The following is a 25411-nucleotide window of genomic DNA, read 5'->3' on the forward strand; positions in this document are numbered from 1 at the left end:
GACATCTTGAGCCATTTGTTTAGCCTTCTTGTTTGCTTCCCAACAGTCCTATTGATTTAACCCAGTAGTCATACAGTAGACATCCTGATAACCAGGTCAACATACAGAATTAATAAATTACTACAGAGTATCAGAAAGGTAGCCGTGTTACTACAGAGCAGCCCCACTTCTGCCACAATCATATTATGCTGACCCTGCATTCTTTATGTGGGCTAAGGGGGGAGGCCAGTTAGCCACACTGTGGGAGGACTTGGGTAATTTTGAGGTTTTGTCCATGAGCCTCATACTGGCTGGTAGCCATGCTCAGGCACCGTCCCCATTTTAGGAATTTCACCACTACACCTTAGGTTATCCTTTTCCTCAAAGGATTTAACCTCCTAGGGCTCCCTCCTACGGCGGTCTTGATGCTTGACCTTGAGGGATAATGATGCCTCCTAGTTTACTTTTCTAATTCTACTTCCATAGCTCACCATAGATGACCTCAACAGAGAGGCTGTAGTCTAGTTTGGAAAAAAAATGCTTTGCTTTCTGGCTGTATTTATTCTCGCTACAGTCCTCCTTCCTGACTATCATGCAAATAGTGTTGTCTCAGAGGAGTCCAAGGTTCAAAGTCTTCATTCTCTCACTGCAGGATGGCTTCTCCACACTCCAGAAGGCTACACAAACTGACACTGTCTGATAGTAAATTCTATGTGAGCAATAAGTATTATCTGCAAAGCATTTTAACAAACCTTTGCAAATCAATCATCATACCGCCCTCCACTTAGGGCACTAAGAAAATACTATTCCCCTTTGTACTGAAGGGGAGGCTGAGGCATAGAGAAATTAAAAGACTTGTTCAAGACCATCTAGTGAGGCATTGGCAAACTGGGATTAAAACTCAGTAGTTTCTGCCTTCTGGTCTGCTCAGCAGACCACTAAATTAAGCTATTTCATGTACATTGGGGTTGTAATACCTTATGTGCTGAATACAAAGGAAGTTCTTCAACATCAAATATATGCTCTTTGAAGAAGGGGGTTTAATTGTTTTTGCAAGGTACCCAGAATACTTATGTTCACTTAAAAAGTAATCTAGAATAATTGACAGTGCATGCACGGTGCTTGGGAATAGTTCAGTGCTTTCCTATTTGTTTTTGTCAGAACTGCTGGAGTTATACTAAGTGCAGCCTAATTGGAAAAAAATTGAGCAGCCCAATGCTGGACTCAGGTTTGCTTTTGGGTTTCTTGCTCGGTTCAGTACTTCGTTCTTCTCCCAATAACAGAGGAGGATGAAGGTAAGAAGCAGCGGTGAAGTCTGCCCCTCATGGGAAATGCTATGATGCTTTTTTGTGTGCACGTGGACTAGCTCCTGCTGGTCTTTCAAAGCAAAGGCAATTGAACTCTCTCTGAAGCAGATTTAATTGGTTTTAAGACAGAGCAATAAAACTGCTTGACTCCACCCCGCCCCCCCCAAAAAACCCACAATAATCTTGATGCTCTTTTCCTCTTTACCTGAAAAAGGCCAGAAAAGTTTAATAGCAATAACTATAAAAAGAAAAAGGAAGTAAACAAGATGCTTATTCCCTCAGAAAGAGCCTTAGCTCCCCTTTACCTTGCTACAGTAGCACATATTTATTCTGTCTGCTTTGGCACCAGCAATTTAAATTTAAATAAAAAAAACAAAGAAACAAACAAATCACCCCCCCCACATACACACACACCAAGAATTTTTCTCTCCTTTTAACCTTGGTCTGTAAGCCACACCCTCTAAGGCCTCTCTATCTTTGATGTTAAAGGAGGCCACCCTCTCCCCTTCTCCCTCTAGGCTTTTAAACTGCTCAAGCAAGTATTCTGTTCCTGTGCCTGCAAGGTCCTGCCTTCCAGCTCTATGATCCTCTGTCGTTTTTGTCTTTTTGACCTTTTGCCCAGCACACACTACAGAAAATTGTTTAATTAAAGTATCAGATGGCCTCCTCCTAATCAAATCTAATGGCCTTTTCTCTGTCCTCATCTTTTTAGGTCATTGTGGTGCCTGGGCCATTGCTGACCACGCCCTTTTCATTCATTGCTCTCCCGACTTCTGTCTTGGTTCCCTTTGGTTCCTGCTCCATCCATCTGTTGGTTTTCCTGAGAGCTCAATCCTCAGCCCCCTTCTCTCCATCAATGCTGTCTCTCAAGGTAATCTTATTCATTCCCATCTCACTTTTACAATGTGAAATCAAATGCATTTTTTCACCCAGTGTCTCTTGTCCATCTCCCTCTCTTCTATTGCTACCTGCCAATATTTTAACCCAAACTCTTATCTCCTGACTTGACTTTTGCATCTTCCTGCTCTTTGGAGTCTTGCTTCCCTAGGATCTAAGCCATTCAGAATGCTGCTAAGATCACGATCTTCTCCCATTATTCTACGGTATGTCTTGCCCCTTGTTGAGTCTCTGCACTGGCTTCCATTCTTCCAAAACTGGCTTAAAACATCTTAACCTTCAGAGCACTTGTGCCTGCCTACATATCATACTGTCTACTCCTATACCCCTTCTCTTGTCCTTAGGCCCACCCAAGTCTCTCTCTGATCATTCCCATTTATTCTTTCCCTCTCTCATGTCTTTGTCACTTCTTTCTCATTACAATTTTACTACAATATGTCTTGAATAGTTTTCCATTACTACAGGACAAGGCTCCTGCCTCAAGATATTCCTACAAATATACCTATTCTGGGAAGCTTTCAAACTACACTGACCACACCAACCTTTGATTAACTTGGCATTATTGATGTTGCACTTTTCTATAGCCCCCCTCTCACAAAGCACGGATAACATTTTTTTGCATTCTCCATATATAAACTTGCTGTTTGACTTTTTGGCACTATAGAAATGATAAATAATTAGGAGTCATGGCCTTAAAGCCTCTCTCTCCTCTCTTTGTAAAGGAGGTCACCTCCTAAAGACCTGTCTCCTCCCATTTGGTAAGACTAGTGCTTGAAATCTCACTCAAGCACACTGTTCAGAAGCCATTGTGAAGATCCCTTGATATAATCAGACAATTGTCTTCTGTATGTGGGATTAGCCAACTGGGTCACATCAAATGTTGGCTTCTCTGTTCTAGTATGACACACTTGATCCAGAGGGAGGAAAACAGGGCAAACATATCTTTGGGATGTGGGACAGCCACAAGAAAATCCAGACTGTCTCACCCACATCAGAGCTGGTGACAAATCCACTAGCAGAAGACCACAGCCCTCTTGCAAGACATACCAGCTATAATTTCTAACCCCCACTTCCTTCCACCTTAAAATATTGCCTGCCACCACATTTAATATATTTTTGTTCCAACAAAAACATTTATAACATGTTTTCCAAAATGCTTAAAGTTAAAAAATAAATTAAAAAATAGAATTGGAAGAAAATTTGTTTATTGGAAAACATCTGTGTATCCTTAAAGTAACAAAATGTACAGGAGTTCATTACCTATCCATTCCTGTATTTTTATAAAGGGTTATTAGTTCTGCACAATTTTCCATTAGCATACGCATTAGAGATTCCATAGTAAATAGAGCAACTGTTTCTTTCCATGGCAAATACTGCAACTATTTCTTTTTAACTTTGTTTTTTTTTTCAATGACCTGAATTGAATTGAAACAAAACAAAAAAATAAAATGTTAAAAATATTCTATAAAAATGGTACATCTGTTAAGGCTGCCTGAGGACAAGTTGTTTGATAAATGTCTACATTTTTTCAGACATGGGAATTCTTAAGCAAAGTGGGATGCTTGGTATGTTCATTTGCATGCCAATACCCAGAATGCTCTTCCAGCTCATAGCTATTTGATATCTGTCTCTAAGCTGTGGGAAGAAAACAAAAGGTTTTGATGTGCTTGCGTTGTGTGGGCACTGAATTCTTTAGTACGGCATAGGGGTGTTATTGTGCAAATTAAAGTGTTTTTGTTTGGGTCTTAGACGTGTTCATTGTAAGGCAGATGTGATGTAGACAAGGTAAGCAAGTGTTGATTCTAACTCCCTGTGTTAGACCCTGCTGAGTTAATCTCACGATAATAAATTAGAACTTATTGCAATTTTTATTTTCAAAGTGCTGCACAAAATGTATCTAATTAACTTCCCTCCCCTTCACCCCCGGCCCATTGAGATAGGCAAGGTGGTAACCTGACAAAGAATATATCTGCAGATCAGGCCTGCTCTTTAATGTCTGTAACTTGGGCAGAATCTAAAAATAGGTCCTGTTGAGAAATAAAAGACTTTTCCCCCTTTTCTAAACAAGCAAAGACCATGCATTCACTTCTGAGAAAACAACTGAATCGCTTGGAAGCAATAAATCAAGTGCGATTGAACTTGGGGAGTATCATGTGTATTTCTTTTTGTTTAAATTACTCTTCAAATAAAAGTAAAACCTCTGACCGTCTTTTTCAGATGCTATTAATGATGAAGCAGTATATAAAATAATATATTACCAATTCCTCTGCAATGCGAAAGACATTTGTATAGGAGATTTGCCTGAGTAGAGCCTGCAGGACTGGATGCACAGGAAGTACTATTGATATAAGTAGGAAATATACTTCATTAGGAACAGCAAGACTGGCTTGCATATTTTTGCCCCTGTACTCTTTAGGCAACGGTTTTTTGACCAGAGCTTAGCTTGTATATTTATGGTACTATGTCCTCTGATCTGGGTGAAAAAAAAAAAGCCACAATTTAGATAAACATGAGGGAATAGGAATTTCCATTGGCCACCTGTGTGAAATTAAGATTGTTTTCCTTTCTATGGGTCTGGACCTAAAGTAGGGTTGCCATATTTAAACAGTGAAAAAAGAGGACACTCCACGGGGGGCCCCGGCCCTGCCCCAACTCTGCCCCTTCCCCGTCCCCATTCCAACCCCTTCCCCAAAGTCCCCACCCCAACTCCGCTCCCTTTCCTGAGCACCCCGCATTCCCCCTCCTCCCTCCCGCCCCCCGGGCTCCGGCTGCTGCTGCGTTGGGGAAGCTGCTTCGGCCCCCACCGCGGTGGAGAGCGGTGGGAGCCAGGAAAGTTGAAGCCCGGGGAGGAGGCGGCTGCATGCTCGGATGCCGCTGCTGCCTCCGTGCCCCAGCAGATTGGGGGAGTTGTTAGTTTTGGCTTTGCTGCAGCCACTCGCACTCGGGGTCCCCTGAGCGTCTTTTCCCGAGCGCTACCAGCTTCACAGTTTGCCGCGCGGCAAACCGTGAAGCCGGTAGCGCTCGGGCAAAAGACGCTCGGGGGAGCCCGAGTGCGAGTGGCTGCAGCAAAACTAAAAACTCCCCCAATCTTCAGGGGCACAGAGGCGGCGGGCGGCATCTGAGCGCGCAGCCGCCTCCTCCCCGGGCTCCAGCTGCTGCTGCGCTGGGGAAGTTGCTTCGGCCCCTGCCGCGGTGGAGAGCAGCGGGAGCCGGGAAAGTTGGAGCCCGGGAAGGAGGCGGCTGCGCGCTCAGATGCCACTGCCGCCTCCATGTCCCTGCAGATCGGGGGAGTTGTTAGTTTTGGCTTTGCTGCAGCCACTCGCACTCGGGGTCCCCTTACCATGCCTCCCTATTTTCCCGGACATGTTCGGCTTTTTGGAAATTCCTCCCGGACGGGGATTTGAGGACCAAAAAGCCGGACATGTCCGGGAAAATCCGGATGTATGGTAACCCTAACCTAAAGATCACTGGAATGAGCTTACCCCTTCACCTGGCTTCCCAGTCAAGAGCAATGACCAGATCAATGGCTTTACAATGACTAGACCAGCTGTCCTACCTCTGTCTTAACTTCCATTTTCTCTCATTATATCCTTCTCCAGTGAACTGCATTATCAGCAGATCCATCTTTGGGGCTGTTTCCCCACTTACACTGTCCCCACAACTGTCAATTTCCCACAACTTACAGTCCCCACAACTGACTTCTGACTCTGAGAAAAACCCATAGGCTTCTGCCAGCAGCACTTGCATTACTGTGAGTGAGCAGCAGCTCAGTAGGCCCTTCCTCTGCGTTGTCAATGGAACCTCCATCCACAAGGTGGGGGGCAGCTTAATGAATATCTGGTTCAGCTGAAAAATGTTGACATGGAGAACCAAGGCAAAGGGGACCTAGAGTCCAACAGCTCTCAACAATTGTGGCAACAGCCACTGAGAGAGAAGAGGCAACACTGGGCAAGGGGAGGGTGTCAGAGTAAGGGAGAGACCTAGCAGCACGTCACTCAGAAATGATGCAGTTAGAGGATAGGGTGAACAAACCCCTTTGAGATGAAAGAGTAAAATGAGGCATGGAAGACCTCCCAGTGAGGAGAGTACGGGGACAGCATGTACCTCTTGTGCAGGAAGGGAAAGAGAAGGCACGACTGAGGAGAGAATTGAATATAGGGAGCAGCACAGTAAATAAAGGGATTAGCCTTTAAGGGGAGTTATTTTAGAGTTGTACACGGGGTATAACTAGAAGTAATAGCATGGAATTAACAAAAATAAAGTTCAGGCAGAAGAAAACTTTCCAGAGTGGGAGGTGTGTGTATTAGACTCTGGTCTTTTCTTCCAAGGGTAGGTCTGCACTTACCTCCGGGTCCGGCGGTAAGCAATCGATCTTCTGGGATCAATCCCGGAAGTGCTCGCCATCGACGCCGGTACTCCAGCTCGGCGAGAGGAGTACGCGGCATCGATGGGGGAGCCTGCCTGCCGCGTCTGGACCCGCGGTAAGTTCGAACTAAGGTACTTCGAATTCAGCTACGTTATTAACGTAGCTGAATTTGCGTACCTTAGTTCGAAGTGGGGGGTTAGTGTGGACCAGGCCCAAGAGAAGTGGCAGAAGCCCCATTGCTAAGGACTTTCAAAACTAAATGCTAAAAAGTACCCCAAAAAGAGCCAGCCTGCAGTGGCAGGGAGAGGGTCTGGATGACCTAATAGGTCTTTTCCATTCCCAATTTCTCTGATTCTGTTCGTTATGTTCCTCCTGTGTTATGACCCTTGCACAAGTAGCTAGGCTCCACTTCTGACCCAAAGGAGGCTCAACAGTGGCCTGAAGAGCCCTAGAAAAATCATCTCACTAAAATTTCTGAAAAATCATTGATTTGCAGTACAGACTCTGGACACTAGAGTGAGCTGGGACTCATGGCCATTCCTTAGACTAACTCTCTCTAAAAATAAAGAGTTAGTTTTAGATAGATCTAGTGTGAGTTAATGATGAAGGAAGATGAAAGGGCATCTACCAAATCCTTCAGCCTATGGGTATTTTTACAGAATTTAGTCAAACTCAGCAAATCAAAATTTTCTATTGTATTTATGATGTACAAGCTTATAATGCACATTTTCCATGAAAAAAATCTGAGGCTAAGCTATAGACTTCAATTTTGAATTAGTGGCTTGCTTAGTGAATAAATTAAACTGGGAGTTAGATTAGAGAGAAGTGCCCTGGAAAGGGAACATATGGTTTTTATTAAATTAGCACTTTAATAAACTGCAAATGGCAGAACTCCTAAAGCGCACAATTGTATTTAATTGAATTATTTGAATAAGCACTTGCTGTTTTGGAATAAAACCTGTCTTCCTGCACCGTAAGCTATTTTGTTTCATATTTCAGTACACAGGTAATGATAGATACACTTCAAATGTTTCTGAATTAGGATTTGGTTTGGCTAAAAAATTGGATGCACCTATGGAAATTATCCAAGCCTCATACATCTGCCAAACTGGGCTTTGATCCTGCTGCACGCTACTGCGTGGAAATAACATAACAGCAGCTTTTTCTGCAGAACCTCAGCTCTTTCAGCTCTAGACCTAGCTACAAACTGGAATCTGAACATTTCCGAAAGGCATGGTGCCAAACCTGGGGTAGGTTTACCATGAACTTCTTTAGTCTCAGTTTCAATATAGCTATTAGTGTTTACAGATTAAGAAAAACAAAACACTCCAATAACTATAAATTAAGCACATGAAAGGTTATCCGTTTCTATACCTGGATTTGTATCTAAAATAAGTCATATGTTGTATTTAGTTAGCAATTAATTTGGTGTGTTTCAGTGTAAAGGGAAAAAATGGACTTGCACTTTTTTTTGTGTGCTTCTTTATGAAGTACAATGGCAGCCTTTAAGGAGTTGTTTTAAAGATAGTTCTCTCTTTTACATTGGGAAGATTCTAATGACCGGAGAACTAGCAAAATGTTGACATCACAAGAGCCAAAAAAAGTGAAAGCTGAGTAACTGAAATTAGATGTTTAGTCAGAATGTTTAAAACCCTTTGTTTTTAATTTGTTAATATCTATTCAGCTTTATTGGCTAATTAAGCTCTAAGACTCAATACCTTTTCTCTGCCGAGAGCCATCAGAAGGCCTCCATCAACACCAGAAAATAGAATTGACATTCCTGATAATGTTACAACCAATGCCCCCCCTCAAACCCCTCCCCCCCAAAACCTAACACATCAAACCCCTTCAGATCCTCTTTATATATCATAAAGGATGGGAAAAAGGAGGCACAATCCCAACTTCTAAAAAAATCCTTTACACACCACCTTTACAGACCCGATCCAATGCTATGAGTGCCTCCTGTGAGTTCCCCAATGTCCATTAACAGTGATGGAGAAAGTAAGATAGTGTCTCCTCACTGAAAGAACAAAGAATGTAGGCCATGCTTACAGGTGGGGGACTCTATCCTGGGAAGCAGTGACACCAAAAGAGATTTGGGGGTCGTGGTGGATAATCAACTGAACTTGAGCTCCCAGTGCAATGCTGTGGCCAAAAGGCCTAATGCAGTCCTGGGACACAAATAGGGGAATCTTGTGTAGAAGAGGTTATTTGACCTCTATATTTGGCAATGGTGCAGAAATACTGTGTCCAGTTCTGGTGCCCACAATTCAAAAAGGACGTTGATAAGCTGGAGAGGGTTCAGAGAAGAGCCACAAGAATGATTCAAGGATTAGACCACATACCTTCTAGTGACTGAGCTCCTTGAGTCTATCTATTTAGCTTAACAAAGAGAAAGTTAAGGGATGATTTGATTATAGTCTATAGGTATCCACATGGGGAACAAATATTTAATAGTGGGCTTTTCACCCTAGTAGAGAAAGGTGTAACATAAGCCGATGGCTGGAGGTTTAAGCCAGACAAATTCAGACTGCAAATAAGGCATAACTTTTTAATGGTGAGAGTAATTAACCACTGGAACAATTTACCAAGGGTTGTGGTAAATCTCCATCACTGTCAAATTTTAAATTGAGACTGGATGTTTATCTAAGAACTATGCTCTTGTAATTATTCTGGGGAAGTTCTGTGCCCTGTGTTATACAGGTCAGACTCGATAATCACAGTGATCCCTTTTGGCCTTGGAAGCTAAAAGGAGAGAAGACTGGCAGTGGTGAGAACAGTGCCCTCTGCTGTTATTCCTACTGCACAGTGTGGAGGGGCACCTGTAACTTTACTTTTGCAGAGTACGGGTGCCTATTTTGAGGCCTGTAACAGAGTCCACTCGCCACTGTGGTTTTCTTTGCGTCAGGTAACTTGACCCCCCCGGCCAGGTCTCAGTCTTTTAGCCCACCCCTTCTGGAATCACCATTGTCCAAACTAAAAGTTCAGAAAACTGTCTTTGACAGAAAAAGAGCTTCCACCCTCTCAGGCTCTTCTTTAGCCACTCTCTCCCCCAGTCTCTCCCAAGCCTCCCTGCTCATTCAGGAGCCAGCGGGATCCATTTTGCTCCCTTCAGTCTCTCCCCTCCAGCCTTTCCCTAGCTGGGCCCTCTCAGTACTTAAACCTGGCTTTTTCCATACAGGAATCACCCAATTCCTCTCAGGTGAGGCCCATCCTGTAATCAGCATTGGCTGCAGGCTCTTCAGCTCATGGGGCAAGCCACCCTATTATAGATAGGGTTCAAACCTTGTATTTCAAAAAGTAAAGGACTGTTTTCCTAGCACTCCTGCCCCACCCCTCCTCTCAATATTATCATCATCAGTAAGCAGTACTCACCTACACTCGCCAGCAGTATTTCTTCCTGCTTTTCATGGCACTCAGCAAGTCCCAATCTTGTACAGAGATGAAAAAATAAAGGACATCCCTTATAATAAGGGACTCTTGGCAACCCTAGACAGGGCCATTGAATGTTGATCTAGCTAGGACACCATAAGTACATGTGTATCTGATACTATCTATTTATAATGATTGTAATAGTGGGACAGGCACAGTAGAGGTTTATATTTCAATACTGGGCATCACAACCATGTCATGAGTGGCCAGAGCTGGTCGTCATAGCCAGAGCCCACAGTCACAAGGCAGGAGACAGCTGGATCAGGATACCAGGAGGTCAGAATCAGAACACAAACTGGAGATCAAAACCCTGAGTCAGGAACCAGAGTCAGGATACCAGGAGGTCAGAACTACAAATCAAATGCCAGGAAATCAAGCGAGGGGAGCAGGAAGCACAAGGCACACACAGTCCAGAACAGAGGGGAACCCAGTTGTTCAGATAGCTTCCTGTTCCTGCTGCTGGCTTAAATAGAGCCAGGAGGCCAATCAGCTGCTCCAGGACTCCACCAACAGGACTGCAGAAGTGGCATTTCAAAGTAAGGCTGCGCTTCATGAGTCCTAGGTAAGCAAGTATCAGCAAGCTACCAGATAGAAGGTTGGTGTGTCGCTGTGTCTATAAACCCTGCAGCCCTAGGTTTGAGACCTGTGGGTTGTGACGCTGGATCTCCTTTAGGGAAATAGCTACTTATATCAAAGTATGGAGTGGTCTTGTGATGCAGTCAAATGCATATTAAGAACTAGATGAAAACTGTCACATGAATGTCGTGGATAACCATCCAAGGCAGACTTGAGCCCTAGAAGTCAATTTACTTTGCTACTATATTTATGATCATGTGCAAGAGTTTTTCATATGCTACTCCCACTGGTGTTTGCATTCACAAAGAAACAAAAAATGTGGTCTCCCTACAATCTCAAATAATTAATAACATGAAATATGGCCACATGACTCTAACAGAGGTGATCCCTCCTCCTCACCCAATTCAGCACTGATAATAGAAAATGGGCTCCTTTGTTTCCAAATTTGATCCATGGTGCATAAAACCTTGGCCATCTAAAGAGTGAAAATATTGATCATTAACTGGCTCCTTATGTGGTAATCTCAGAGACAACAACACAGCCAGCATGGTTGTCTGTGTTTCCAAACAAGTTAGCTCTTGCTGCTGGATCTTTTACAGTTTGGCTTTGACTCCACTGACTGTCATGCAAAAGAGAAGTATGCTGGGAGGAGACACCATGGGGAAAATGATATTGCATACTGTTACATTTTTAGGTAATTAAAATAAGCTTGTTTTCTAAATATTTCTCTGATGGCAGCAAATGCTTGGAAAATAAATAACAAAGAAGCATGGGAGTACTTTTTTTTTTAAATTGGAAAAATGTTTAGTAATATATTAACTCAAAAAAAAATGTGTCTGTGACATTCTACTGTTAACTTATGTGTGCAATTCTCTGATGTAGGCGATGGTGTAACCACATGTATCCTGTTAAATAATAATGTGAATGATAGCTAATCTTGTTTATGTTAAAGGCTGGATCTTGTGCCATGCTGTATGTTGTGCTGGTGGCAGTAAGAGAGTTGGAAGCTGCTGTTCCTCCCACTCCATATGGGATTTCTTGCTAGTGCTTGATAATGATAGTAGGAGATGATAGTTCCTGCATTCCATGGGCCAGATCCTCAGGAGGGGTAAATCGGCATAACTCAAATGTAGTCAATGAAGCTATGCTGATTTGTGTCCGCTGGCAATCTTGTTTCCAAGGAGGCAGTTTTCTGGTGTGATGCATCTCCGGGCTTGTCTATACTTACGTGCTGGTTCGGCAGCAGGCAATCGAACTTCTGGGTTCGATTTATTGCGTCTTGTCTGGACGCGATAAATCGAACCCAGACGTGCTCCCCGTCGACTCCGGTAATCCTGCTCGGCGCGAGGAGTACGCGGAGTGTACGGGGGAGCCTGCCTGCCGCATCTGGACCACGGTAAGTTTGAACTAAGGTACGTTGACTTCAGCTACGTTATTCACGTAGCTGAAGTTGCGTACCTTAGTTCAAATTGGGGGGTTAGTGTAGACCAGGCCTAAGATTCTCCAGCAGGCTAGCACAACAATGCGTATCCCATTACACAGTGCACTTGCCTGTACAGTTCACTTGCAGGGTGGCAGGACTCTTAGATCAAAAGACATACCTGACAACATCCTTGCTTCCCTTAGCCATGTTAGCTAAGGCAGGATTTTGTCCTAAGGGTTAGGTGGTCATTAATGATTATTATTATTTTGTATTATTGCTCGTAGAGACCCCAATTAGGGATCCACATTTTACACACTTATAATTAAAAAACAGCCCCTTTCCCAAAGATTTTCCAGTGTAGAGCATTTGTCAATTTTCTAGATTTTAGAAGGATATCGCCACATTTTTCAGTGTTTCAGTATCCAAAGCAGGCAAACACTGTTTTCACCCTGATATATACAGTAGAATCTGCTTGTATTGCTCTCTTTGGGAAACATTCTACCTGGTCCTTATAGTCAAATTGATAACAAGTTACACATGGTAGCAGACACTACATTTCTTTTCAATGGCAATGGTACCATTAATTTCAATATTTTCAAGAGATGAAACCAACATCCAGGATCCAAACCCACCTGAACTTTGGTGTGATTGAAAGTTGAATTTGCAAACAGCCCTTATCTTTACAATGAATCAAACAAAATCCTAGACCCAAACAACCAAAGTTTGGGATGGGTTCATAACTGGGATCCCAGTTTTGCTGCCCATGTTAACTATTTTCACTGCAAATGCAAAACAACTTTCACAGTAGAGTGCTGTTTTACTTAAATTCATAATAAACCAAAAGAACACTGACCTTTGTTTATATTTGGTACGGAAATTATATCTGCATTGTATCAGCAACTGGGCTACATAATAAGTGCACTTTCTGTTTTGTGAATATCTGAGTAATACAATACTCCATTACCCTTGAATCTTTACCATCCCATTTCTGCTTGTGAGCTGGGTTATGGTCAGTCAATGTCCTTGTCTTTCTATGAAGCTTAAAAGCATTGAACAATTCCTAAATGTTTGTCCACGCTGTCTAACTGGCTCTTTGGCACTGATTCAATAGTCTGTAAAATCTTTACCTTACTGCAATATGAAAGCACAGGATTCACATGCCACATTTTCGGTTAGGTTGTTTAGAATGTGGTGAGTCATATTTGTACGGTACAGTTGGCTTTTATCAGCCTCTAATTACCTTTAAAATTGATCTTTATAACTGAAACTCAGCTGGTTCTTTTAATAAGGCCATGTTAACAAATGAGGTCACATTTTCAAGTTGGCAAGAGCCAGCCTGTTGTTTTCCAGGCTGCATATTAAAAAGTAGGTAGTAGTTCCTGCTGGCTAGGATTTTTTTTTCTGTGAAGCATATGGAATGCCCCATGGGGAAGAGGTTGCTGGAACATAAGAATTGGCATACTGGATCAGATCAGAGTCCAGCTACTTGGAATCTTGTCTCTAATAGCAGCCAGCACCAGATGCTTCAGAAGAAGATATAAGAACCCTACAATAGACAGATATGGGATATTCTGCTCCCCACATTAGGTTTCATCCTGATCTCTAATAGTTAGAAATTAGTTATAAGCCCTAAAGCATGAAGTTTAATCTCTCATCTTATTAAAAGATGAAATACATCCTAGAATACTCAAGGAGCTGACTGAGTCGATATCTGAGCCACTAGCAACTATCTTTAAAAAATCATGGAAGACAGTAGAGATTCCAGAGAGCTGGAAAAGGGAATATAGTGCCAATCTATACAAAAATAAATAAGTACAACCAGGGGAATTACATACCACAGTCAGCTTAACATCAGTACTCGGAAAGATAATGGTGCAAATAATTAATCAATCAATTTGCAGACACCTAGAAGATAATAAGATCATAAGTAACGGCATGGATTTGTCAAGAACAAATCAGGTCAAACCAACCTAATGGCTTTCTTTGACAGGGTAATAAGCTTTGTGGCTAGGGAGAAGCAGTAGATGTGGTATATCTTGACTTCAGTAAGGCTTTTGATACTGTCTAGCATGACCTTCTCATAAATGAACTAGGGAAATACAACTTAGATGGAGCTATCATAAGGTGGGTGCATAACTGGTTGGAAAACTGTTCCCAGAGAGTAGTTATCAGTGGTTCACAGTCAAGCTGGAAGGGCAAATGAAGTGGGGTCCTGCAGGGATCAGTTCTGGGTCAGGTTCTGTTCAATATCTTCATCAGAGATTTAGATAATGGCATAGAGAGTACACTTATAAAGTTTGTGGATGATACCAAGCTGGGAAAGGTTGCAAGTGCTTTGGAGGATGGGATTAAAATTCAAAATGATCTGGACAAACTGGAGAAATCGTCTGAAGTAAACAGGATGAAATTCAATAAGGACAAATGCAAAGTACTCCACTTAGGAAGGAACAATCAGTTGCACACATACAAAATGGGAAATGACTGCCTAGGAAGGAGTACTGCAGAAAAGGATCTGGGGGTCATAATGGATCACAAGCTAAATATGACTCAACAATGTAACACTGTTGCAAAAAAGGCAAACATTCTGGGATGTATTAGCAGGAGTGTTGTAAGCAAGACATGAGAATTAATTCTTCAGCTCTACTCCACACTGATTAGGATTCAACTGGAGTATTGTATCCAGTTCTGGGTGGCACATTTCAGGAAAGATATGGACAAATTGGAGAAAGTCCAGAGAAGAGCAACAAAAATTATTAAAGATCTGGAAAACATGACCTATGAGGAAAGATTGAAAAAAACTGGGTTTGTTTAGTCTGGAGAAGAGAAGACTGAGAGGGGACATGATAACAGTTTTCAAATACATAAAAGGTTGTTACAAGGAGGAGCAAGAAAAACTGTTCTCCTTAACTTCTGAGGATAGGACAAGAAGCAATGGGCTTAAATTGCAGCAAGGGCAGTTTAGACTGCACATTAGGAAAACCATCCTGTTAACGTAGTTAAGCACTTGAATAAATTACCTAGGGAGGTTGTGGAATTTCCATCATTGGAGATTTTTAAAAGCAGGTTAGACAAATACCTGTCAGGGATGGTGTAGATAATACTTAGTCCTCCCTTGAGTGCAGGGGACTGGACTAGAAGACCTCTCAAGGTCTCTTCCAGTCCTACGATTCTATGATTCTTCTACCTACCTCACCATGCTCGTCCCCTTCTTCCCCAACTTGTCCCTGTCCCAATTCTGTCTCTTCCTCATCCTGGCTCCTTGTCCTATTATCCTTGCCTACCCAGTCTGACTCTACACTCCTCAGGCTTCTCATTGGCATGACCCATGCATGGGCAGTCAGCCTAATGGTCAGAGCAGCAGCAGTCAGAGGCCAGGAACAGCGCTGTAAGTCAGAGCCAGAGTCAGGAACCAGAGCCAAGGTTCAGAGTCTGAGTCAGAGTCAGGAGTCCAAAAGCAAGCTGAAAGGCAGGTCCAGGACCACAACTGGCAGGGGAGTTCACCTTGTTGCACAGACACTTCTTGGAACTCCTCTTGGTCTTAAATAGAGTTCCTGGACCAATTAGGGGCCAAAAGGGAAGCTTTAAGTCCGGCTTTCTAAGGTGGTACTGCCTGTTTATTTATCGCCACAGAGTTTATACGGTAATGTATACAGCCCTATCACAGCTGCTGGGTGGCAGTGAGGAGACATCGGCTATCCCTAGGACCTGGGTTTTAGTCCCTGCAGAACTTCACATCACCAACACCTCCCATGCCCCTTAAGGGTGCTGCTGGATCATGCTCAACAGCGTGATTTTTGTGGAAGGCGTCCACAAGTTTGGATGCGTGGACATGGTCAGCTGGTTCCCAGGACTGTTCTTCAGAGCCTCTCCAGCCAATGAAGTACAATAGGTTTCCCTGCTTTATCTTGGGGTCAAGCACGTTGTGACTGCATATTATTTGTGGTCCTGGACACATACCAGCAAAGGTGCTGGTTATTTTTGATGGGGGAATGGATTTTCCGTGTAAGGTTTTAGGAGAGATGTTTGGAATACAGGGTGCAACTTGAGAGATTGAGACAGGCAGAATTTGAAGGTAACGGGATTTATTTTTTTGACAGATGTGGTAAAGGCCAAGGAACTGGTGATCTAGTTCACAGGAAGGCTGGTTGGTGCAGAGGTGTTTCATGGATAGGCACCCTTTTTGGCCTACTGAAAATGTTGGTCTCTCTCATTGTCGATGGTCTGCATACTACTTGTAGGCCTTCTTTGCTTCCTTAAGGTGGCTTCTTAATTTCTCTTGGACCTGGTGAATCTGCTGAATCCAGTTGATAGCTGCCAGGTTTGGGGAGGCCAGAGGTAATGCCGGGTGAACTGGGGGTGGAACCTGTAATTGGCAAAGAAAAGTCTCTGCCCATTGGAGACATGATCGGTGTTGTTATGTGCAAATTCCGTATAGGGCCAGTTATTCTGCTGATAACTGACAAAGCACCATAGGCATTGTTCTAGTATGTGGTTTAGCCTCTCTGTCTGGCCATCTGCCTGTTGGTGGTATGTTGAAGAGGTGTAAGCATGGACCCCTTGAAGGGCCTCACATCAGAAGCACAAGATGAACTGCAGGTCTCTATCCAAAGTGACACAGTTTAGAAGCCATGGAGGCAGATGACGTGTTCCACTAGGAGTTGGGCCATTTCTTTGGAGAATGGTAGGTGGGTGCAGGGGCAAAGTGTGCCATCTTAGTAAATTGGTCCATGACAGTCAGGACTAACATGTGGCTGCTGGACTCAGAGAGTTTGACGATAAAATCCAGGGTGATAACAGCCCAAGGCCTGGGCCAGCCCTTCACGGGCAAGAGAAGGCAAAGGGATTTGTTGCACAGTGTCTTGGTGCTGATGCACAAGTCATAGGAGTCAACATAAGTCTGTGTATGGCTTACATCCAGGGCCACCAGAAAAAAATGGGAGACTATGTGATAGGTTTTAAGATGACTGAAATGGCTCACTAGGGGAGAGTCATGGCACAGACACAGTGCCTCCACTCAAGGGCATCCCAAAGGTACATATATTTGTCTATTTACCTCTCATATGTAACGTTGTCACATGTAGTGTTGTCCTTTGTCTCTGTCCCTAGCTCTTTGGGAGAGACCCCCATTCCTGAGGCTGAAAATTATTAGATCTTAAAGGATGGCATTGTTAAGAAAGTTACAGGGCTTGAGGATGTAGGACAGTTCCCTGCTAGGCATTTCTTGGCCTAAGTAATATTCCACCTTTCTAGATAGTGAGTCCACCTTCTCATTCCGGGCCTCCAGCCGGTAAGTAATGATATAGTCAAAGAGAGAGAAGAACACTGCCCACCTGACTTGCCTCTGGTTCAGTACTTTGGCCTTGTGTAGATAGTCAAGGTTTTTGTGGTACCGGATACTGGGTTGCTTCAGGGTAATGACACCATTCTTCATAAGCGGCTTTGGTTGCCAGGAGTTCCTTATCCAAGATCTCAAAATTTTGTTCTGTGTGGCTGAGTTTCCTGGAGTAGTAGACACATGGGTGTAATAACGATTCCAGACCATGTTGCTGAGAGACCTATTACTGTGTTAGACATTTCAATTTCCACAATAAAGGCCTGTGTTGGGTCCAGGTATACCAGGATGGGGGCAGTGGCAAAGGTGATCTTCAGTCATTTTGGGCTTTGTGGGACCAAATAAATCTGGCATTTTTGCAGAGAAGGATGGTCATGGGCACTATTTGCCCTGAAAAATCTGAAATAAACACTGATAGAAAATGAAGCCTAAGAAGCATTGTAGACTGGGAGTACTATGTAGAGTGGTTAACTCTGATTTAGATATCGCATAGATTCAACCATAAGGGGCTATTGCCCCAGGTTGCAAATCTATACGGCAGTTGTAGCCCCGATGTGGGGTAGCATGTCTGCATTCTTTTTCTCAAAAATGGCCATGTACTCTTGGTATTTGACAGGGAGGTAGGGGGGACAATCCTGAAGGCAGCCCCATCTGACCTACCACCAGAGCCCAGAGTACCCTTGAAGATGACATTGCCTTATACTGGAAGGGTCTACCTGGATCTGAAGAACCATTGTCAGCCTTGCACAAAGGATATGGGGGTTATGGACAGCCAGCCGTGAGACACTGAGAATCAGGGGGAAATGCGCATAATGGATTGAACCAAATGGCAGTGTCTCTCAAGTGTCCTTAGATAGTGATTTCCAGGGGTTCCGTCTCTTCTACCACTGGACCTGAGGACAGGAAGGACCCTCCTATCCTGTCCACAAGGTCTGGGGTAGGTTTTGGCTGTACAGGGATTTGCAGGACTAAACCATGTTGATATCGATAAAGTTATCAGCAGCACCAGAATCATTAAGGGCCCATAGCACAGATATTGGAAGGCTCTCGTTCGGAATGCATGATTGTATCATACTTGAAAGTGTGGTGAGGACCTATGTGGCCCAGGATGCATCCCAGTCAAGATCGGGGAGGTGGGCTGTCCCAGGCTATAACCCCTTGGTCACACCCACGCCAAGCCCGTCTACCAAGCCTGAGGTTGGTCATTTCCCTGATCTCTCCAGGCTGGTGTTCGCAAAGGGCAGGCAGCAGAGCATGACCTGGTTCAGAGCAATAAAAACATAGGTTATTATGCCAGTGTCACTCCCTCTCCTGGGTGGTCAAATGCCAGCAAGCTAGATTAACCTACCTGGGCTCAGGGGTCTGTGGATGACACTGTGGGTAGGACAACTGCAATACCCCTTTTTTCTCTCACGCAACCTGTTGTCAATACAAATAACTAAGTTAATGAAGGCATCCAAGCTTGTAGGATCTCTATTCAGGCCAGTTCATCCTTGATCTCATTCTGGAGCCCGCACTAAAACTAATAAAGCAGGGGCGCCTCATTCCATTCCACATCAGCAGCAAGCCACCAAAACCAAACGGTGTATGGTAGCCGGGCCCTGTCCCTGCCAGAGCTTCTGTACGGCGGCTTCAGCTGAATGGGTGCAGTGGGGGTCATCGAAGATTGTCGAGAATGCTTGGAGGAAAGTGTTCCAGTCTGACAGCACCAGCCTGTTTCATTCTAATTAGGGGGAAGGTCACCAACTCCCAGTATGCTTGCCCAGTTTCAGCCTGCCCCTTCCTAGCCCATCTGCTAGTGCCAGCCTCCCTGCCCAATCAGTCCCAGCTTCTCTCCCTTCTCCAGTCCCAATCTCACTAGACTTCTTGTCTCAATCTACTACTTTCCCTCTCCCTGGTCCAGCTCTTGTCCCCTCTGCATTTGACTCCAACAGCTTCCTCCTCCATACTGTCGAGGTGCCAGTAGTGGGGGGTCATCCTAGTGCCTGGCCTGGAACAGTTGGGAGCAGCCATTACAGGGAAAGTCTGGCTTTACCTCTGTAGTCCTGGAGTCCCTGCTCCAAAGCTTGGGAACGCTTAAGCTGTTCAAAGAAAAGGTTGCCGGAATTTAACATGGCAAACCAACATATTTTTCCCTAGTCTCACTCTTGGGCATGGCTGAATCATTTTGGTTGAAAATTTCAGAATAATTCAGCCTAAGGTCACCACCTGGCAAGGAAAATTTCAGCCCAAATGGTTAAAATTTAGCTAAGTTATAGGCAACTGAATACTGGGTCTTATAATGAGACGTATCAGACCACCTTAATAATAGGCAGTGCTATCAACCCACCTATAATACTTCAGATATGGAATGATCATCACTGCAGTATCTACTGAAGTCAGGACTTTAGTCTGTAGAGACAACTAGTACCTTCTTTAACCTCCATGTGTTTGGAAATGAAAGGCAAAGACATGGAAAAGGCACAATAGCAACTGAAGACATGCCTTGACTATAGAAATACAGGTGATAATTTTCCTTATGAATATTAGCCATTGGAAGGGATAGCAACATATGCAAAATCCTTTACGTGCTTTGTAATATTCCTCTAGGTGATTATTTCCATTTGGAAGAGGTGGTACTACTAAAGAGGAATGAACTTCAAATGGAAAAATAATTATATGTACACATTTTCCTACTTTGAAACATTAAAAAAGATGCTTTGGCTCATCCTCTTTAGGATTTACAGTCTTCCTTCAGGCAGTTAATAAGTCTTAGCATTTCTGAAGCTGGTGATGAATGACTAGATACTGAAAGTGCTATAAACAAAATTTGACAATTTTAGAATCATCATAAAAATGAAAAACTATTCCTCCATGTTTTCCCAGTGACATCTGAGTAAGGTAGATAGAGTTTAACATTCATGCAGGATACAGTATAAATTGGAAAAGGACCAAGAAATGTAATTCAGACGTATGGTCCTGATGGAATACTACTGCACAATAACGTTATTCGCAAAACTTCAGCAACCACAAATGATCGATAGCATATTTTCAGGATTCTCTAATAAGATATACTGGGCCAGAATTATCCCTGCCATAATTCCATTGAGTAACAAGGGAAGGAGAGAAAACGCCCCTGCTACCCTATCAAGGAAAGGCTAATGAGGTATCCCTGGTTCCAGGACTGGTTACTGTTGCCCAGCAGACAGTGAAGAGGAGCCAGGCATGCTACAGGTATTCCCTGATGGAAATGAAGAAATGGATCCAGATCCCTAGCTACAAATGCAGAGGGCACATAACAAAGGAGGGGGCGTGCTCTACCCTAAATTGGAGCAGTCTTCATGCTGCTTTAAGTTGTACTGGCTGCCAGCAACAGTCAGAAAGAAGTGCAACAGTTATGCCTCCTTCCCCAGCCACATCCCCTATCTGATAGCCAGAAACTGAAGTCAAAGGGAGTTTTGTCATTTACATCAATAGCAGCAGGTCTCATAGACTTAAAGGCCAGAAGGGACCACCATGATCTAGTTGTTAGAAACTGGCTGGCTGGTCTAGTTGCTAGAAGCTCAGTCTTAAAAAAAGTTAGGTTTTTTTGCCCCCACTACTCCCCTTGGAAGGCTGTTCCAGAACTTCACTTCTCTGGTGGTTAGGAACCTTCATCTAATTTCAAGTCTAAACTTACTGATAGCCTGTTTGAATCCATTTGTTCTTGTGCCAACATTAGGCCTTAACTTAAATAACTCTTCTCCCTCCCTAGTGTTTATCCTTCTGATGTATTTATAGAATCATAGAAGATTAGCGTTGGAGGAGACCTCAGAAGGTCATCTAGTCCAACCCCCTGCTCAACAGAACCCCAACTAAATCATCCCAGCCAGGGCTCTGTCAAGCCAGGCCTTAAAAACCTCTAAGGATGGAGATTCCACCACCTCCCTAGGTAACCCATTCCAGTGCTTCATCACCCTCCTAGTGGGCCTGCACAGACAGGGAGCCAATCAGGGAAGGCCTTATAGGGTGCCGATCAGGGCCCAGATTGGAGGGAGCCAATCAGGGCCAGGCTCAGCCCTATAAGAAGGCTGATCAGGACAGGAGCAGGCAGTCTGTCCCAGGCCTTTGAGAGGGGAAGGTCTGTCTCCAGGCTAGGAGACTAGCACCCGGGACAGCGCAGTACTGGGCAGGCCTGGGGGAGCAGAGGGTAACTCCAGCCTGGAGTCTGTCAGGCTGCAGGCCCTGAAGGGAAGAGCCTAGCCGGTGCTAGGGGCCGAAGGGGAAGCGGCCCAGGGATGTGGACAGACGGAGGGAGAGAAGGAGGGTAGGATGGCTGCCACTAGAGGGTCCCTGGGTTGGGACCCAGAGTAGTGGGCAGGCTTGGGTCCCCTCCTTTCCCCCTTGCCTTGCACCCGGCCGACGGAGCAGCCATCTAGAGCTGCACCAACCCCCTGCCAAGAGGGGAGTAACTTTGAGGGTGCAGTTGGCCACATTGGCCAGGATGCAGAGAGGCAGCTGATTGATTTCCACCACCACCCCCGGAAGGGGGTGAGGGTGGACTAAGCAGCACTGCTGGAGGGCAGTGGCTCGAAGAGGATGCTGCAAGCTTGGGAGCAATGCAGGTCTGAACACGCCAAAATGAGAGCGAGATGATGGACAGGACACCACCAGGAGGGGGCGCTCCACTGGATAGAGTTAATTCCCAAGACAACCAGTAGGAGGCGCCAGGTGGTGAGTCCCAACCCCATCACAATCTGATAATAATTTCTCACTGTTATTCTCTCCACGAAGGGGAACTTGTACTGTTCAGAGTAGTTGGTATTATATTCTTCCAATCCTCTAGAGAGATTTGCTGGTTTATTTTTTCCCCACCTTTGTTCATTTTGTCAATATTACCTTGTATTTCTGTAGCAACGAGTGCATCTGGGGTTTGATATCCATACAGATATTTAAAGCATTATACATATTTAACTTGCTCAAGAGGAGAATGCCTGGGACAACGTATTTGCTCTTGACACTTAAGAAACTGCTAAAATAGCAGCTCTGAAAATACCAAATAGACTTGTTCAGTGATTCTTTCAACCTTCTCCATACTGTAAAAGGATGCCCTTTTATACACCCTGGAAGCCCTCTCTCATGTAGCTGGGACTACCCCATCATCCATTTAGTAAATAAGGGAGGAGTAGGGTGGTTGCAAACCCCTGACACCTGTTTGTGACCTCCCAGCTGAGAACTCATGACTTAAATGGACATAGAGAAAAAGTTATGTAGGAGAGGAAGGCAGGGTAATCTTGAGGTTAAGGCACAGCACTGGGAGGAAGAAGATCAAAGTTATTTCCCATGTTCTATCCCAGGCCTTTGTGTGACCATGGTCAAGCCACTTAACCCTCTGTTTCCCCATCAGTAAAATGGAAATAATTATATTTACTTACCTTTCTAACAGGGTTGTTGTGTTGTGAGGCTTAATTTGTTAATCTGTCAGGCACTTGGAGGTATGCAGATAGAAGTCCCTGTAGAACCACAAAGTATTATTTATTATTATACATCTACAATTTTCTAATTTGTTTCATTTAATTTTCTGGCATGACTTTTGTCCCTCATGAGATTTTATGCTGCAGTATCTTCTTTTAAAATCTTTGTTGCATTTTACTTATAAATATAAAAAAATACAAAAAGATACACCAAGATATATAATGAACCAATAACACATCCATAAGGTACAATATAAAAATAAAATAAAACTGTATAGGAAAACAGGGAATGAATTTAAAAATCCCGAAAGTAGGAATTTATTTGCACTACAGACAATATTAAGTTCTTTCATCTTTTCAACCTCTAGGGGGAACTGTGTTTTCAGCAAACCCTCCCCCAAGAAGAATTTTCTTAATCTAGAGCAGGCTTCAGAAACTGTTAATGTTAGCTGGAGCTTAATTTAGGAATAAAGCCTTCCAGAATAAAAAGCACAATTCACAGTAATGCTTTGAGTTGGAACAGTGATTCTAATCTTGATTTGTATGCATGCTATTCTGGGAGGAAAATACTGTTTCCATAATTACCTTAATCCTAAAGGGCGAGATTCCGAAATCCTCACTCTTATTGTAGCCAATGGACATTTTGCCTGACAAAAGATTCAGGACTGTATGAGTTGGTCCTATTAAAAACATGTATGTAGTTGAAAGAACTAATGTCTGCTCACTGGAAAAGAATTTTAGATTTACAACCCTGGAAAATGTTTGCAGCCGTACTGTATTTGTACTCGTGACAAGGTAGATGTAATTTGGATCAACAATAAATTGTTGCACATAAGCTTTTGACTCCAAAAGATCCTTGTGCTCTAAGGGCCTGATCCAGAAATGTTTACTAAAGCCAGACTCCCACTAGTTTGAATGGCAGTGTTCATGTGCATAAGGGCTGCAGGTTGGGTCCTAAATCCAAGTCTGTATCTATGTATGAAAACTGGCCTTCAAACCTGGTATTTTCCAGTCTTTTTTTTAATCACTTTTGTCCTGTATGCTGAGTAGTACCTTATTCCCTGAGGAGTAGTCAAAATGAATAAGGATGGCAGACATGTGATTTGTTTGCTTATCTTTTCCTTATTGACACAATTCATGCTAGTTGAAATAAGATGGCTCTCAGACAAAATGCAGCACACACAAATGAAAAAGATACATTTTGAAAAAAAAATCAAAGTGGTGTTGCCAGGTGGCAGTATCATAAACAGACATAGGGTCAATGGAAAGCAGTGGCTGGAAAGGAAGGCAACATACAAAATGATCTTCAGTAGGGTGGATGTATCTGTAAACTTTAAAATCATTCTGAAACCAAATTAAGTAATCAAATAAATAATATTTTAAATGCACATTTTTCAGGCAAGTTACTTGTCTTTGAATTTCTACATCTTATTTTTGACTGATCTCCATTAGATAAATATTCCAGGAAAATATTCTGGTGAATTTTTGATTAGTTGATTAGTTTTGATTAGAAAGAAAATTATTTATTGGACCTTTTAAATTCTATTGCTTAGTTTAATTGCATTAAAAGCATGTGCAGTTGCCTCTTGGGTTTAATTCAGACTTCATGTGCTCTTAAAGATGAACAGCTGGGTTCCACTAGGAACCAAAGTTTCCAATTTATATTCTGTATAGTAAAGGCAGCAACTATTTGTTTATATACATTGCCCTGACAGTGACCTCAACCCTGAGTTAAACAGACCCCTTCTGTAAGGTGAGAAGCAGTTCACTCCCCCTACCAGTTCAACCTTGGGCCTCTCATTATAAGCATAAAATGTCAAACTGTGCAGGATTACTCTGTGTGTGCAGACGTGGACCACTGACCATTATGGAACATGCACAATCCACAGATTTCACAGTTGCAAGTGATGAATGCAGTTAGTCCCCCTCTCCATTCTATTTGTATCCTCCTTCACTGTATAATTTTTAACTCTTTTCAGTATTTAATGTTGAGAATAGTTTCTTATTCAGAAAACAATCATCCATTTTCAAGTGGCATTTCCAAAATTTCTGAAGTTATAGTTGCTTTGTTTGTAATACATATAAAAACAAGTGTTTTTTTCTTACCATGGGAAATAGCTAAGTAAATTAGTCAGAGTGGTGCCCAGACTATTTAACAAGTGAATTTTTCACACCCAAACAGTGTTAAACAAACACAATTCTCTGAATACAAGCTCTTTCCAATGAAATAATTGAAAAATGAGTTTTGTTTTGCTTTTAATTACACACATTTAGTGGGGCACACAACGTCTTCTGCAGAATTAAATTTTGCTGGTTAAGCCCAGCCTGTAATGACGGGCAGTGCAAAGCTGCTCTGTTCTAGGGGCCACACCAAGTGGCACAATGTCTCCCAGACCTCCACAGTTGCATGGGGGCGGGGGAGGGAATAGGAGTGTTTATGCTACATACCTTTAAATGGGGTGACCAGATGTCCCGTTTTTAAAGGGACAGTCCCGTTTTGGGGGACTTTTTCTTATATAGACGCCTATTACCCTCCACCCCCTGACCCGTTATTTCACAGTTGCTATCTGGTCACCCTACCTTTAAAGGAGGCAACGTGCTTCTCACTTGCTGCCGACCAGCTCTGCTGGAGTTTGTGGGGCACAGCCGAAGTCCTACCTACTCCCT

General features: G+C 43.4%; 1 long non-coding RNA gene across 5 annotated transcripts in view; it reads right to left on the reverse strand.

Moving 5' to 3' along the window:
* The window catches only part of LOC128839022 (uncharacterized), a 35932-nt gene that overhangs the window by 8859 nt on the left and 1662 nt on the right, over positions 1 to 25411 (reverse strand). For 2 of the 5 annotated variants that reach the window (XR_008445348.1, XR_008445352.1), the window contains exons 1-3: positions 23330 to 24134; positions 22706 to 22783; positions 18661 to 18731 (exon numbers count right to left, since the gene is read on the reverse strand). This is a non-coding gene — a long non-coding RNA (uncharacterized LOC128839022). Of the gene's footprint in view, positions 1 to 18660; positions 18732 to 22705; positions 22784 to 23329; positions 24135 to 25411 lie in introns of those variants that run through there. The other 3 variants (XR_008445350.1, XR_008445349.1, XR_008445351.1) reach the window with 2 other exon arrangements.

Source organism: Malaclemys terrapin, chromosome 6, assembly GCF_027887155.1.
Source record: "Malaclemys terrapin pileata isolate rMalTer1 chromosome 6, rMalTer1.hap1, whole genome shotgun sequence".
Taxonomy (NCBI): Eukaryota; Metazoa; Chordata; order Testudines; family Emydidae; genus Malaclemys; species Malaclemys terrapin.